The 14,261-nt window shown below is 45.0% G+C and overlaps 1 non-coding gene across 1 annotated transcript; it reads right to left on the reverse strand.

The window, feature by feature from the left end:
- Positions 1-12,343: 12,343 nt before the first annotated feature.
- Positions 12,344-12,415, reverse strand: trnae-uuc (transfer RNA glutamic acid (anticodon UUC)). Its single transcript has one exon. It is a non-coding gene; the product is annotated as a tRNA-Glu (tRNA).
- Positions 12,416-14,261: the final 1,846 nt, after the last annotated feature.

Below are 14,261 nucleotides of genomic sequence, written 5' to 3' on the forward strand. Positions count from 1 at the left end.
GCGTCTGGTTGGCAGCCTGGTCGCCAGCGTCTGGTTGGCAGCCTGGTCGCCCAGCGTCTGGTTGGCAGCCTGGTCGCCAGCGTCTGGTTGGCAGCCTGTCGCCCAGCGTCTGGTGGCAGCCTGGTCGCCCAGCGTCTGGTTGGCAGCCTGGTCGCCCAGCGTCTGGTTGGCAGCCTGGTCGCCCAGCGTCTGGTTGGCAGCCTGGTCGCCCAGCGTCTGGTTGGCAGCCTGGTCGCCCAGCGTCTGGTTGGCAGCCTGGTCGCCCAGCGTCTGGTTGGCAGCCTGGTCGCCCAGCGTCTGGTTGGCAGCCTGGTCGCCCAGCGTCTGGTTGGCAGCCTGGTCGCCAGCGTCTGGTTGGCAGCCTGGTCGCCCAGCGTCTGGTTGGCAGCTGGTCGCCCAGCGTCTGGTGGCAGCCTGGTCGCCCAGCGTCTGGTTGGCAGCCTGGTCGCCCAGCGTCTGGTTGGCAGCCTGGTCGCCCAGCGTCTGGTTGGCAGCCTGGTCGCCCAGCGTCTGGTTGGCAGCCTGGTCGCCAGCGTCTGGTTGGCAGCCTGGTCGCCCAGCGTCTGGTTGGCAGCCTGGTCGCCAGCGTCTGGTTGGCAGCCTGGTCGCCCAGCGTCTGGTTGGCAGCCTGGTCGCCCAGCGTCTGGTTGGCAGCCTGGTCGCCCAGCGTCTGGTTGGCAGCCTGGTCGCCCAGCGTCTGGTGGCAGCCTGGGTCGCCAGCGTCTGGTTGGCAGCCTGGTCGCCCAGCGTCTGGTTGGCAGCTGGTCGCCCAGCGTCTGGTTGGCAGCCTGGTCGCACAGCGTCTGGTTGGCAGCCTGGTCGCCCAGCGTCTGGTTGGCAGCCTGGTCGCCCAGCGTCTGGTTGCAGCCTGGTCGACAGCGTCTGGTTGGCAGCCTGGTCGCCCAGCGTCTGGTTGGCAGCCTGGTCGCCCAGCGTCTGGTGGCAGCCTGGTCGCCCAGCGTCGGTTGGCAGCCTGGTCGCCCAGCGTCTGGTTGGCAGCCTGGTCGCCCAGCGTCTGGTTGGCAGCCTGGTCGCCCAGCGTCTGGTTGGCAGCCTGGTCGCCCAGCGTCTGGTTGGCAGCCTGGTCGCCCAGCGTCTGGTTGGCAGCCTGGTCGCCCAGCGTCTGGTTGGCAGCCTGGTCGCCCAGCGTCTGGTTGGCAGCCTGGTCGCCCAGCGTCTGGTTGGCAGCCTGGTCGCCCAGCGTCTGGTGGCAGCCTGGTCGCCCAGTCTGGTTGGCAGCCTGGTCGCCAGCGTCTGGTTGGCAGCCTGGTCGCCCAGCGTCTGGTTGGCAGCCTGGTCGCCCAGCGTCTGGTTGGCAGCCTGGTCGCCCAGCGTCTGGTTGGCAGCCTGGTCGCCCAGCGTCTGGTTGGCAGCCTGGCGCCCAGCGTCTGGTTGGCAGCCTGGTCGCCCAGCGTCTGGTTGGCAGCCTGGTCGCCAGCGTCTGGTTGGCAGCCTGGTCGCCCAGCGTCTGGTTGGCAGCCTGGTCGCCCAGCGTCTGGTTGGCAGCCTGGTCGCCCAGCGTCTGGTTGGCAGCCTGGTCGCCAGCGTCTGGTTGGCAGCCTGGTCGCCCAGCGTCTGGTGGCAGCCTGGTCGCCCAGCGTCTGGTTGGCAGCCTGGTCGCCCAGCGTCTGGTTGGCAGCCTGGTCGCCCAGCGTCTGGTTGGCAGCCTGGCGCCCAGCGTCTGGTTGGCAGCCTGGTCGCCCAGCGTCTGGTTGGCAGCCTGGTCGCCCAGCGTCTGGTTGGCAGCCTGGTCGCCCAGCGTCTGGTTGGCAGCCTGGTCGCCCAGCGTCTGGTTGGCGCCTGGTCGCCCAGCGTCTGGTTGGCAGCCTGGTCGCCCAGCGTCTGGTTGGCAGCCTGGTCGCCCAGCGTCTGGGTGGCAGCCTGGTCGCCCAGCGTCTGGTTGGCAGCCTGGTCGCCCAGCGTCTGGTGGCAGCCTGGTCGCCCAGCGTCTGGTGGCAGCCTGGTCGCCCAGCGTCTGGTTGGCAGCCTGGTCGCCAGCGTCTGGTTGGCAGCCTGGTCGCCCAGCGTCTGGTTGGCAGCCTGGGCGCCCAGCGTCTGGTTGGCAGCCTGGTCGCCCAGCGTCTGGCTGGTTTTGAGCCGTTTGGGTCCGTTCAGGGGCAATTGAACATCTGCAAGTTTTGAATAGCTGCCTCAGCTTCCACTTCATTGGTTTCCAGTTGTGCTGAAAAATATGTTTTTTTATTAAAAGCAAAGCAAGTATTAGACTTCTTTTAAGACTTTAGAGCCCCAAAAGACTTAATGTAAATAGGCCAGTGGAGTTTGTTTACATCATTACAGAATCTGAATTGAGATTAAGCTAGCACAGCAGTTGTGTTCATGTGCTGCATTTACTTGGCTTGGGAAATGCCACGATCTCTACAGAGCTACCTTAGCTGAAGTTGGCTGACTGACTATATAAATGTCTGAATAATTGAGAAGCCAGCTTTATACCCACATTGTATGGTCAAAATAGCTTAAATCAAACATGGGTTGAATCCCCATTCAAAAGCCAGACAGCTTAACCTTAATTTACTGCATTGTGCCTCAAAGAACCTCAGCTGTAAACACAATTGCAGCATTTTCCATATGGGTTCGTAGAAACTGCTCACCTTTTTTAGCAGCTTGGATCAACTTGGACTCCATTGACTGGAGAACTGCAAAGGCCCTCTTCACGGAGACATCATTGGGAGACACATCTGTAGTACAAAATAAATTCAGTTAGTGTCTGTAAGTAGCTCTTGAAAGATTCTGCACTACGTCTAACTAATTTCCTCTGCAGCTCGTCATCATGTCTTCATTTGCAGCTGATCGCCTTTCTCGCCAACTGGCAAACTCAAGCCTAAGGACAACACAACTGCTGTTAATCAAATGTTTCTGCTGTTTGACGCCACATATCATGAACTTGTTCCAGCTAAATTTAATTTCAGTAATTGAGTAATTTACCCTACTCTTTATATTGCTATACTCCACTACATATTTGAATACAAGCTTCAAACGGAAGAAATGTAAAACCTTTGTTAATCCAAACAGTCAGCACACAAACAACAAAGACCCAAACAGCTGCCATCACTCCAGTCACCAAGAGAACTGGTTCCTGCTACATGCCAGGTTAAAACCCATCATGCAGGTAGCACAGCTGTTGCTGATCAGCTCTGATTGGCTCTCTCTGCAGAGTCAGTGCTAGTTGAGATTCAGCCCATGAAAAATGGGAATTTGGAAGCAAGGGACATATTATAGACTATATTGGAAAGAAAGTCCGGAAGTTGTGTTTTTACAAGAAAGAAAGTCAATGATGTTTGTCTGAACACTGTTACACTTTTTACTGTAAATTTGCGTTAACTTACTGATGGTGTACCCGATTACATTATCATACTGTACATGCTTTTTTTACAGTATAATATCCTTATTGTAACTTAATTTTACAGTAAAATAACCCTTACTGTAACTTAGTTTTACATTAGGAAAATACCTTACTGTAAATTAGGTTTATGTTAGGTTGGAGCGAGACTAAGTTTTCCTTCGGGGGGGGAGCTAGTTAACAGCTTGCTCTAGCCTAGCTATGACACAGGTCGGTAAGCTAACGTTGCCACTTGTGAAGGCTTATCAGCAGAGATTTTAATGTCACAGATTAGCAAAGATTGATCTTACTTAAATCTCTCAGCTCTCTCTGAGTAGTGTGTGTGACCGGACTCTGCTGCGCACGGACCAAAGCGGTCCTCCTTTGATGTCCCTAGCCGCTACTTCTTTCAACACCTTTGAAGTATCTACCCGCTATTCTTTGAAGTCGTGAGGTCAGAGGTCAAATATGGCGGTCAAGCATTTATATCCGTAATCCCTTTCTTGTTGTCTCTACAATTCTCAATAAGTTATTTACACTGGTGAAAAGCATGCACATTTTAAATTACCTTCACTGCTAAAAGCATAATAATAAAATGTAAAATATCACTACAACATGAAATAATTTAATTTTATAGAGATATTTTTATTTTCCATTTCATTCTATGCTTCTATAACATGAACTAACAATTTTATTTAAGTCTGTCTTATTCATCTACAGTAGCACTACTGCTGTGGTTTTACAGCAGACTACCGCAAATTCAAAAAATACAGTAAATCACTGTAAATGAAATGTTACTACCCATAATGCAATGTTTATTACAGTAATGAACTGGAAAAGAAAGTCATGGTATTTTGTGATAACTGTAGAAATACAGCAAAGTCTAACAGTGTAGGGTATGTACGTAACTACAGCTCTGATTTATACTATTACAATGCCGGAGATCATACAGATCTTGCTGCGGACCTTCACCAGCAAGATACCAATTCCCATACCGGGAGCTGAAAACGGGCCACCTGGGTGAAAACAAGGAATCCTAATGCTAGACCATATGGGACTGAACACGTATTAATAATAGGGATTTCATGAATCAATTCATAGTCTGGCTGGAAACAGGCCTTCTCTTGAACATGAAGAAGCTTCTTAAGTAAGTTTTATCTTGAAGCTTTGAGTGTTCTTAGGTTAGTTAGGAGTTTAAACAGAGACACAACAGGAAGAATAAATCCATCAAATCAAGTCCCCAATAATCAGCATGTGGCCTTGTTTTGTTTCAGGTAGTCAGCATGGAGCTGTTCCACATTCCCAGACATTAAAACAAGTCAATCATTGGCGTTATTCTACGAGTCAGATGAATAAATCAGCTGTTTGCTATTTGAGCTGCTCTGTTTCCTGCTGCTCCGTCATTCTTTAGTGTCCTCTGGGAGACAGGTGCTGTCCTTTATGTTTCTTTTGGATGACATCATCAGTGTCTTTGCTTAGTCTGAAGAAACTCCAACAGATTTAAAACCACATGCAGTCCCGAAAATACAAACAGGGAATAGAAAATGTCAGACAAATAATATGAAATGAAAAGTCCCTAAAGTAGGAAAATATAATGAATCTACCAAACAACAATAACTGGAGAGAATCCAATTAAACATGGCCGACTCAGTATGTCGGTAATGAAGAGAGGAATGTTTGGACATATTACAGATTCATTTTTTTTTTAATGTAACCTTTATTAACCAGGAACAATCCCATTGAGCTACAGTAACTCTTCTTCCAGGGAGTCCTGCCAAGACAGGCGGCAATAGTTTCATAATACATAAAAGACAGGACAATGGTTCCATACTACACCACAAATCTCTATAGATACTACAACACAAACAAGACATTACACTTAACTTAAGCTAATGCAGACATACAACTTAAAAACAGGTTCCACCGAGATTTGAACTCGATCGCTGGATTCAGAGTCCAGAGTGCAACCATTACACCATGGAACCTTAAAAAGTGTTGCAAGGGTTTGCTAGGCAGTTTTCATAATATCCACATGTATGATATTGAAGACACAACAATCACACGAAGATGAAAAAGCAACAATTACTGGCCAACTTAAGTCATTTAGTTAGCTAAGCATTCAGAGGATGAGGGAAAAAGCAAGTCAAGAACAGGTTTTGAAGGACTTGCCACAGACAGTGAATGCAGCAGTAGATATGTCTACTGTGTACAAACACATGGTAACTTTACATCTGATGACAATAAAGATGCTAACACAAAGCTTTACTTGCAACTGCATTTCTTGCGCACATTCATGTCAGCTGAATACAAAGAACTAATACGTTTTTTATTCCCAATATCATGTCTCAGACATTAGTTCCAGATGAAACACTAGCTGTCAGAAGCGGGATTAGAACCCACGCCTCCAGTGGACAATGCGACCTGAACGCAGCGCCTTGGACCGCTCAGCCATCCTGACTAATCCAACAGATCTATATGGGCGTGCATGGAGACATGGAAGAAAGTCACCAGGGTGGCAATGTGCTTGACAATGGCAATACATTGCGCAGGATGTGAAGGCAATGTGCAATACGGGCTAAATCCTATGCTGGGAATCAAGATCCACCAATGTTTCTGTCCACAATGTCCACCTGAATCCAGAAATGTCCCTGCCAGATGGGAAATAGACTGATAATTGTGCAATTATCTTCAAAATGTCCAACTGAGTCCACAAATACACCTGCCAGATGGGAAATAAACTGAAAACTGTCTTTATAGTCTAAACGTGTCAAATATGCCATACAATGCCCACATTGAGTCCAGATGTGTACGTTGTGGTTCCTGATTCATGCTATAACCCAAAAGTGACAACTAGGCCAAGGGCAACTGGATTTGGTAAAAGGTCCTCCACAGATGCTTTGTCTCTCATCCAAGATACTTTTTTAGTGTTTTTTTTACAAAGAAAGGGTTGGACACAGTGCCCACTCCCACACCCATATCTGACAATTGAAAGCTGTGGGAAGGGGGGTTCCAAAGCTAATAGACCATTCAACAAGCAGTTCTGATGCACTATACTGGTCCATTCAGGGTGAGCACTGTATACTCTGACTGCAGCAACAAAAGTTCCAATTTCAGTGATACCTAATTTTTATGGTGATTACGAGACTGAATGCAAAGTGTGTATCCTCCATGTAACTCAAAGCCTATCCCTTACAGTCAATACTGTCAAATTTGGAGCTTCTTCCTATTACATTAACGACCAGGTGACCAACATACTGTTTACAGTCTAAATGGCCAACCCTCTGAACCCGAGAGACTCGCCCACAAGCAAAAACAGCACCTCTGATTCATAGTTTAATCATTTAATAACCATAAAAGCTCACCCTGGCCACCATCAAAGATAAAATTTGGACCTCCAGAAACTTGCTGGTAAGAAAGCCCATGCAGATCCCCCGTGGCTGTGATCAGGATGCTGCAATATCTAAGTAGTATGTGTTTCATGATTGTACTTTTGTTTTTGAATGGTAAATGAACAACTGTGCTGGAATTTGTAATCAAAAACATGACTTTTCCTATTTTAACAAACTGTTTTGATCACTTGAGGTATTTCAGTGAAGTCTTTGGTCTTGGACAGTTACCTTGCAATCTAAAACTGTATATCCTATCGTCTCTGGAACAATAGTTGGCAGTTGGAGGAGTAATGGCTCTTTACAGTGAATATGCAAAAGAAGATGTTCATAAGTTCAGCCCAGGTAAATGCTCAGCCCATATTCACTCAGACCTAAACCTACTCACTTAATGCTGGTTATAATATTCTAAACTCAACAATGCCAGAGAAAAATTACAAAGAGTGATAACATTTTTTAGTATGTAAGTATTGGCTTTTTCCTTGCAAACGTTTTGTTCCAATAACATTAACAAGCATACCGTTAGTTACGTTCCTTGTGTTTGTAACGATTTGGGGAAGTGCTATTTGCAGGTAGTGTGGCCGAGCGGTCTGAGGCGCTGGATTAAGGGTTCAAATCCCACCACTGCCATTTGCTGAAATGTTACATACATTGGCACACTCCTTGCTGAGGATTGCCTAAACTGTCCTTTCCAGCACCTTGGAGTAGAGTTTACCAAGGAGGCTGAGCAGTGTGATACTCCTGTAATGGGCAGATGCCATTCTTCTTGAAGAGGGGAGCAACCACCCTGGTCGGCCACTCCTTAGGCACTGCCACAGACCTCCACGCAATGTTGAAGAGGTGTGTCAACCAAGACAGCCTCTCCTTACAATATTTCTCAACAAATTTAATCAATCCCTGGGGCTTTGCCACTGTGGAGTTCTTTAAACATTAAAACCAAGGATATTTTTACTACTGTAAAACTACTAAAACTACTACTGTAAAACTACTGTAAAAAGTTACAGTAAGGGTATTATACTGTAAAAAAATCATGTACAGTTATGATACTGTAATCAGGAAGTTACAGCACGTTGCCAGTAAGTTAACGCAAATTTACAAAAAAAAAGTGAACAGTGTTCAGACAAACCTCATTGACTTTCTTTCTTGTAAAAAAACACAACTTCCTGGACTTTCTTTACTCGTCTATTATTGTCCCTTGCTTCGAAATTCCCATTTTTCATGGGCTGAATCTCAACTAGCACTGACTCTGCAGAGAGAGCCAATCAGAGCTGATCAGCAACAGCTGTGCTACCTGCATGATGGTTTTTAACCTGGCATGTAGCACAGGAACCAGTTTCTCCTGGTGACTGGAGTGATGGGAGCTGTTTGGGCCTTTGTTGTTTGTGTGCTGACTGTTTGGATTAACAAAGGTTGTTACATTTCTTCTGTTATGAAGCTTGTATTCAAATATGTAGTGGAGTATAGCAAATGTAAAGAGTAGGGTAAATTACTCAATGACTGAAATGAAATTTAGCTGGAATAAGTTCATGATATGTGGTGTCAAACAGCAGAAACATTTGATTAACAGCAGTTGCATTGTCCTTAGGCTTGAGTTTGCCAGTTGGCGGCACAAATGAAAGACATGATGATGAGCTGCAGAGGAGAATGATTAGAGGTAAGAGCGTTAGTGACAGAATATTTCAAGAGCTACTTACGGACACTAACTGAATTTCTTTTTTACTACAGATGTGTCTCCCAATGATATCTCCATGAAGAGGGCCTTTGCACTTCTCCAGTCAATGGAGTCCAAGTTGATCCAAGCCGCTAAAGAAGGTGAGCAGGTTCTATGAAACCATATTGGGGAAAATGCTGCAATTGTATTTGCAGCTGAGGTTCTTTGAGGCACAATGTAGTAAATTAAGGTTAAGTTGTCTGGCTTTTTGGATTGGGGATTCCTACCCATGTTTAATTTAAGCTATTTTGACCATACCATGTGGGTATAAAGCTGGCTTCTCAAATTATTCAGACATTTATATAGTCAGTCAGCAAACTTAAGCTAAGGTAGCTCTGTAGAGATCGTGGAATTTCCCAAACAAAGTAAATGCAGCACATGAACACAACTGTTGTGCTAGCTTAATCTCAATTCTGATTCTGTAATGATGTAAACAAACTCCACTGGCCTAATTACCAATTAAATGTTTTGGGGCTATCAAGTCTAAAAAGGAAGTCTTAATACTTGCTTTACTTTTTAATCAAAAACAAAGAAGCCTTAATGGTAAATTATTTACAGTATTAATGTCAAGGCTAGTTGGGAATTAACGATTTCTACATATTTTTCAGCACAACTGGAAACCAATTAAGTGGAAGCTGAGGCAGCTATTCAAAAACTTGCAGATGTTCAATTGCCCCTGAACGGACCCAAACTGCTCAAAACATACCGGACGCTGGGCGACCAGGCTGCCAACCGGACGCTGGGCGACCAGGCTGCCAACCGGACGCTGGGCGACCAGGCTGCCAACCGGACGCTGGGCGACCAGGCTGCCAACCGGACGCTGGGCGACCAGGCTGCCAACCGGACGCTGGGCGACCAGGCTGCCAACCGGACGCTGGGCGACCAGGCTGCCAACCGGACGCTGGGCGACCAGGCTGCCAACCGGACGCTGGGCGACCAGGCTGCCAACCGGACGCTGGGCGACCAGGCTGCCAACCGGACGCTGGGCGACCAGGCTGCCAACCGGACGCTGGATCGCTCTCTTGTCTTTGTTGTTCGATGACTATTTGGGCTCACACCTAAACACACCCGAAGCATCTCAGCCAAAAATCCCGCTGCACCTCAAAGTGCTCTCAAGCACTCCCAGCTGTGCGTTTGCAAATGAGCGCCTTGTTTTCTTGTAGCTTGGAAAAGGCTTTAGCTTATGACAAGGTAAACTAATTGCATCATTGTGCTACTCATTAGTGTGCTCACTTTAGTTATGGATTGAAGCACATCCTTAGAGCTAATGGCCCTCATGTATCAACCTAATGTAGGAACCAGCACAGATATGAGCGCAGAAATCCTCTTACGACAGGCTTCACGTGAGATTCATGAAACGTTCGTATCACACCAATCAAAGCATACGAATGATCGTACATTGATAAAGGCAGCGGCTGGAAACGATTGTAATTAAAATATCACGCAAAAATAATTTCACTGGAGTTTATTATTATTTTTGCGTCATCAATTGGATGGGAAAATACACAGACTTCTCACCAAATCACACTTGAATTCATATCTTGGTACTCGGTCAGAATCTTATTAACCTGGAGTCCCAGTCTCTGTCAATATAAATAAGTTATATGTTTTAGGCCTATTGGCAGACAGCCATTTAAAATACAGGCAATGGCACATAAAGAATAAAGAACAAAGAGTCTTTTTTCCATGTCCACTGTAGTTTCTCAGCGTGCTCTGTCTGGTCCAGGTAGCTTTGTCATTCATAAGGCTACTTTTACTTTTGTACTTTAAGTCAATTTCTAAGCCTGTACTTTGTTACTTTTACTTGAGTAAAGAAGTTAAATCAGTACTTCTACTTTTATTTTAGTTTTAGTATTTAACACAATTATCTGTACTTCTACTTGAGTATGGGCAGTGAGTACTTTTGCCATCTCTGACGGTCATTGGTATGCAGGTCACTTGATGTAATACAAGCAAATACATAAGGCCCCACCCAACAGTTTTGTGATACGTGGCGTGTAACTGTATGTCAATGTTCAAGCTTGTTGCTGTGACCAAGAAACCACCAGCAAAATGACTGATACATCATCAGTTCCGAAATTTTGTTGGATGCCAAATACTTGAATTCAAAGTCAGAATCCAATTGACATGTAAGAACAATACAATGCACGTCCAGCTTCTACATTTCCGCATGAGTCAGCTTCCCCAATTTTTGAGTAACAGGAAAATAGCCTGATAAGCAGACATGTGCAGCTCAACCTCAAAAAGTCATAAAGCAAATGCTTGTGGCTTAAAGATCGAGCTCCCGCTCATAAAACATCAGACAGGAGCAGTCTCTGTGGCGCAATAGGTCAGCGCAGTCGGCTGTTAACTGAAAGGATGGTGGTTCAAGTCCACCCAGGGACGTTTGTTGCTTAAATAACCTGCAGTGAGCCAACTCCGGGATTTATCCTTCTGCAGGAGACCATAGAGCAGCCCAAAGACAACCCAAGTGGCCTTACCTCAATTAGAAGGTACAGTTCTGCAGACCATGTACATATTAATCTTTATGGTCATCAAAGATGGGAAGTAATGAAGTACAAATACTCAGTTATCAGGAGTGATTGTGAGTCCATGTCAGAGAATAGCGCGGACACACGCCTCACACCGCGAGCGGGCACGCACGCCACACAGAGACAAAAGTGAGAGAAAAGAATAAGAGACAAGCTGTCTGGAGGATAATCAGCTGAGATTGTGTGCATCCTTGAGAACTGTAAGTCATAGAACTGATGTTGCCAGTTCATTTAAGCCTGTTGTATTGAGTTTTGTGAGTTTGGAGAAACATAAATGGGACAGAGAGAGGAACAGCCAGAGGGACAGCAAGTGGATCCATGTGGATCAAGTACTGCACCATCAGGTTTGTGATGAAGAAGGTTCTTACTATTTTCAAAGCAATGCAATTACAATTTCATTGTAGGTCTGCTGTGTGTCCTTAAAATGGTGCTTTCTGCTGGAAAAAATTTTTTTGGTGTCAATACAACTCTGTTTCTTTTTTTTAAGTACATACTTGGCCTACATTTTGAAATGCATACAGGTATACATGCATACAGTGGTATGCATGCGTTCAGGAACCCATGCTGAAGTTGACTAAAAAGAGGAATTAAAAAAATCATCTTTAGGAAATTGAGCTTAATGCCTTAATTTAATAAAAAGGAGAAATCCAACCTTTAAGGACAGTAGTATCATTACCCAGTGATGGTAGTATAGTGGTGAACATAGCTGCCTTCCAAGCAGTTGACCTGGATTTGGTTCCCAGCCATCACAGCAGTTTTAGTTGTGTGGTTACGTGCTTTATTTGTCTAGAAGTAACCAGAAAGGTTACTCACCCAACCCGCTTTCATAAAACATTAGAGCTCTGTTATGGTACAATTAAGGGAGCATATTAATCAATCAAGCTCCCTCCACGAGGATCCACAGAGACAGGCAGTGCACTACGATTTGCACTTTGCCCGTGTCTGGTAATGACTACTAACCAATGAATTTAGGCTCCAGTCTCTCTGGAGGCGTGGGTTCAAATCCCACCACTGCCATTTAAATGAATTACATAGCTGGAAGGTAACCAACGCGATGTCTTACAGCTGTGTCATTTGGGCTGAAGGGTTAGTGAGGTAGCTACAATTATCCATCAATCACCTTGCTGAGATTGTTCCTTGTTAACCTGAGGATCAACGATGGTGAAACCTTCCTGTCCAGCACTTTGTAGTAGAAAATTAACAAATAATTGTGATAATAATCCATATTGATCAAACTAATCATGATCATCATCTTGGCCATAATCGTGCAGCCCAAAGAGATCTAGGGTTTTATCAAACCAGGTTGTGCAAGTAACCTTTCTGCTGACTCCTTGTAAAAAAAAAAAAAAAGCAAGTAACACAACTCAAAGAAAACTGCTGCAATGGCTGGGAATCAAACCCAGGTCAACTGCTTGAAAGGCAGCTATGCTCACCACTATACCACCATCGCTGGGCAATACAATGTTCACTTCAAATCTGGTAATACATCTGGGTATTAAGACCCAAGAAAGAATTAAGAAAATGCACTCTAATTATCACATTAACAAGAATGGGAAGTGCATGTGTGCTGGCTGCTGTCTGCTAGCTCCCTTCGATAGCTCAGTTGGTAGAGCGGAGGACTGTAGAGGCATAACTCTGAAATCCTTAGGTCACTGGTTCAAATCTGGCTCGAAGGAGAAGTTTTTTTTCCAGAGTTTCCCTTCAGGGATTAATAAAGTATTTCTGATTCTGATGTAGAGATGGACAGACGGCCCAAAAGCATAATACTTCTTGCCGAGACATAACAGGAAACAAAAAAAAGAGGTGGGGTAGATATGAGCGCAGAAATCCTTTTACGACAGGCTTTACGTGATATTCATGAAACGTTTGTATCAAGCCAATCAGAGCGTAAGAATGATCGTACATTGATAAATGCAGCGGCTGGAAAGCAACTTGATTTTGCCACTAAGAAGTGATAGTAGTATTGTGATGAATTTGCCTTGCTGAATTTGCCTTATTACTAAACCGATTGGAAAACTGGGTAGGCCTTTCTGGCTCAGTACTAAACTGGTTTGAAACCTACTTAGAGAATAGGGATTACTTTGTGACAATAGGTAATTATACATCCGAGCATACAAATATGACGTGTGGAGTTCCCCAAGGCTCTATTCTGGGGCCTCTTCTGTTTAACATCTACATGCTCCCACTGGCCCAGATTATGGAGAACAACAAAATAAGTTACCATAGTTATGCGGACGACACACAAATTTACATAACCTTATCGCCAGGGGACTATAGTCCAATACAAAAACTGACTAAGTGCATTGAACAAATTAACGGCTGGATGTGCCAGAACTTTCTGAAATTAAATGAAGGAAAAACTGAGGTGGTTGTTTTTGGAGCAAAAGAGGAACGATTAAAAGTCTGCGCTCAGCTTCAAACCACAATGTTAAAAACAACAGACAAAGCCAGAAATCTTGGTGTAGTCATGGACTCAGACCTGAATTTTAACAGCCACATTAAGACAATTACAAAGTCAGCCTACTATCACCTTAAGAATATATCAAGGGTTAAAGGACTTATGTGTCAACAGGATTTGGAAAAACTTGTCCATGCCTTTATCTTCAGTAGACTTGACTACTGTAACGGGGTCTTTACAGGTCTCCCTAAAAAATCAATCAGACAGCTGCAGCTGATTCAGAACGCTGCTGCTCGAGTCCTCACTAAGACCAAGAGAGTGGATCACATCACTCCAGTTCTGAAGTCTTTACACTGGCTTCCTGTGTCTCAAAGAATTGATTTCAAAGTACTTTTGCTAGTTTATAAATCACTAAACGGTTTAGGTCCAAAATACATTTCTGATCTGCTTCTACACTATGAACCACCCAGACCTCTCCGGTCATCTGGGACAGGTCTACTTTCTGTCCCCAGAGTCAGAACTAAACAGGGTGAAGCAGCTTTCAGTTTCTATGCTCCTCATATCTGGAACAAACTCCCAGAAACCTGCAGATCCGCTGCTACTCTCAGTTCTATTAAATCAAGGCTGAAGACCTTTCTTTTTGATGCTGCCTTTCTTTAAATGACTGCTCATTTCTTTAAATTTCTTATGCTGCACTGTAACTTTTATTCTTGTGTTTTATGTGTCTATTTTTTTTAACTGTCTATTCATGTGTTTTAGCGATTTTTAATGCTTATGATTTTTAACTGTTTTTACTTGTGTTTTATCTGTTTAACTGATTTTGTGTAAAGCACTTTGAATTGCCCTGTTGCTGAAATGTGCTATACAAATAAAGCTGCCTTGCCTTGCCTTGCGTGTG

The sequence above is a fragment of the Etheostoma spectabile genome, unplaced genomic scaffold, assembly GCF_008692095.1.
Source record: "Etheostoma spectabile isolate EspeVRDwgs_2016 unplaced genomic scaffold, UIUC_Espe_1.0 scaffold00006695, whole genome shotgun sequence".
NCBI classification, from domain to species: domain Eukaryota; kingdom Metazoa; phylum Chordata; class Actinopteri; order Perciformes; family Percidae; genus Etheostoma; species Etheostoma spectabile.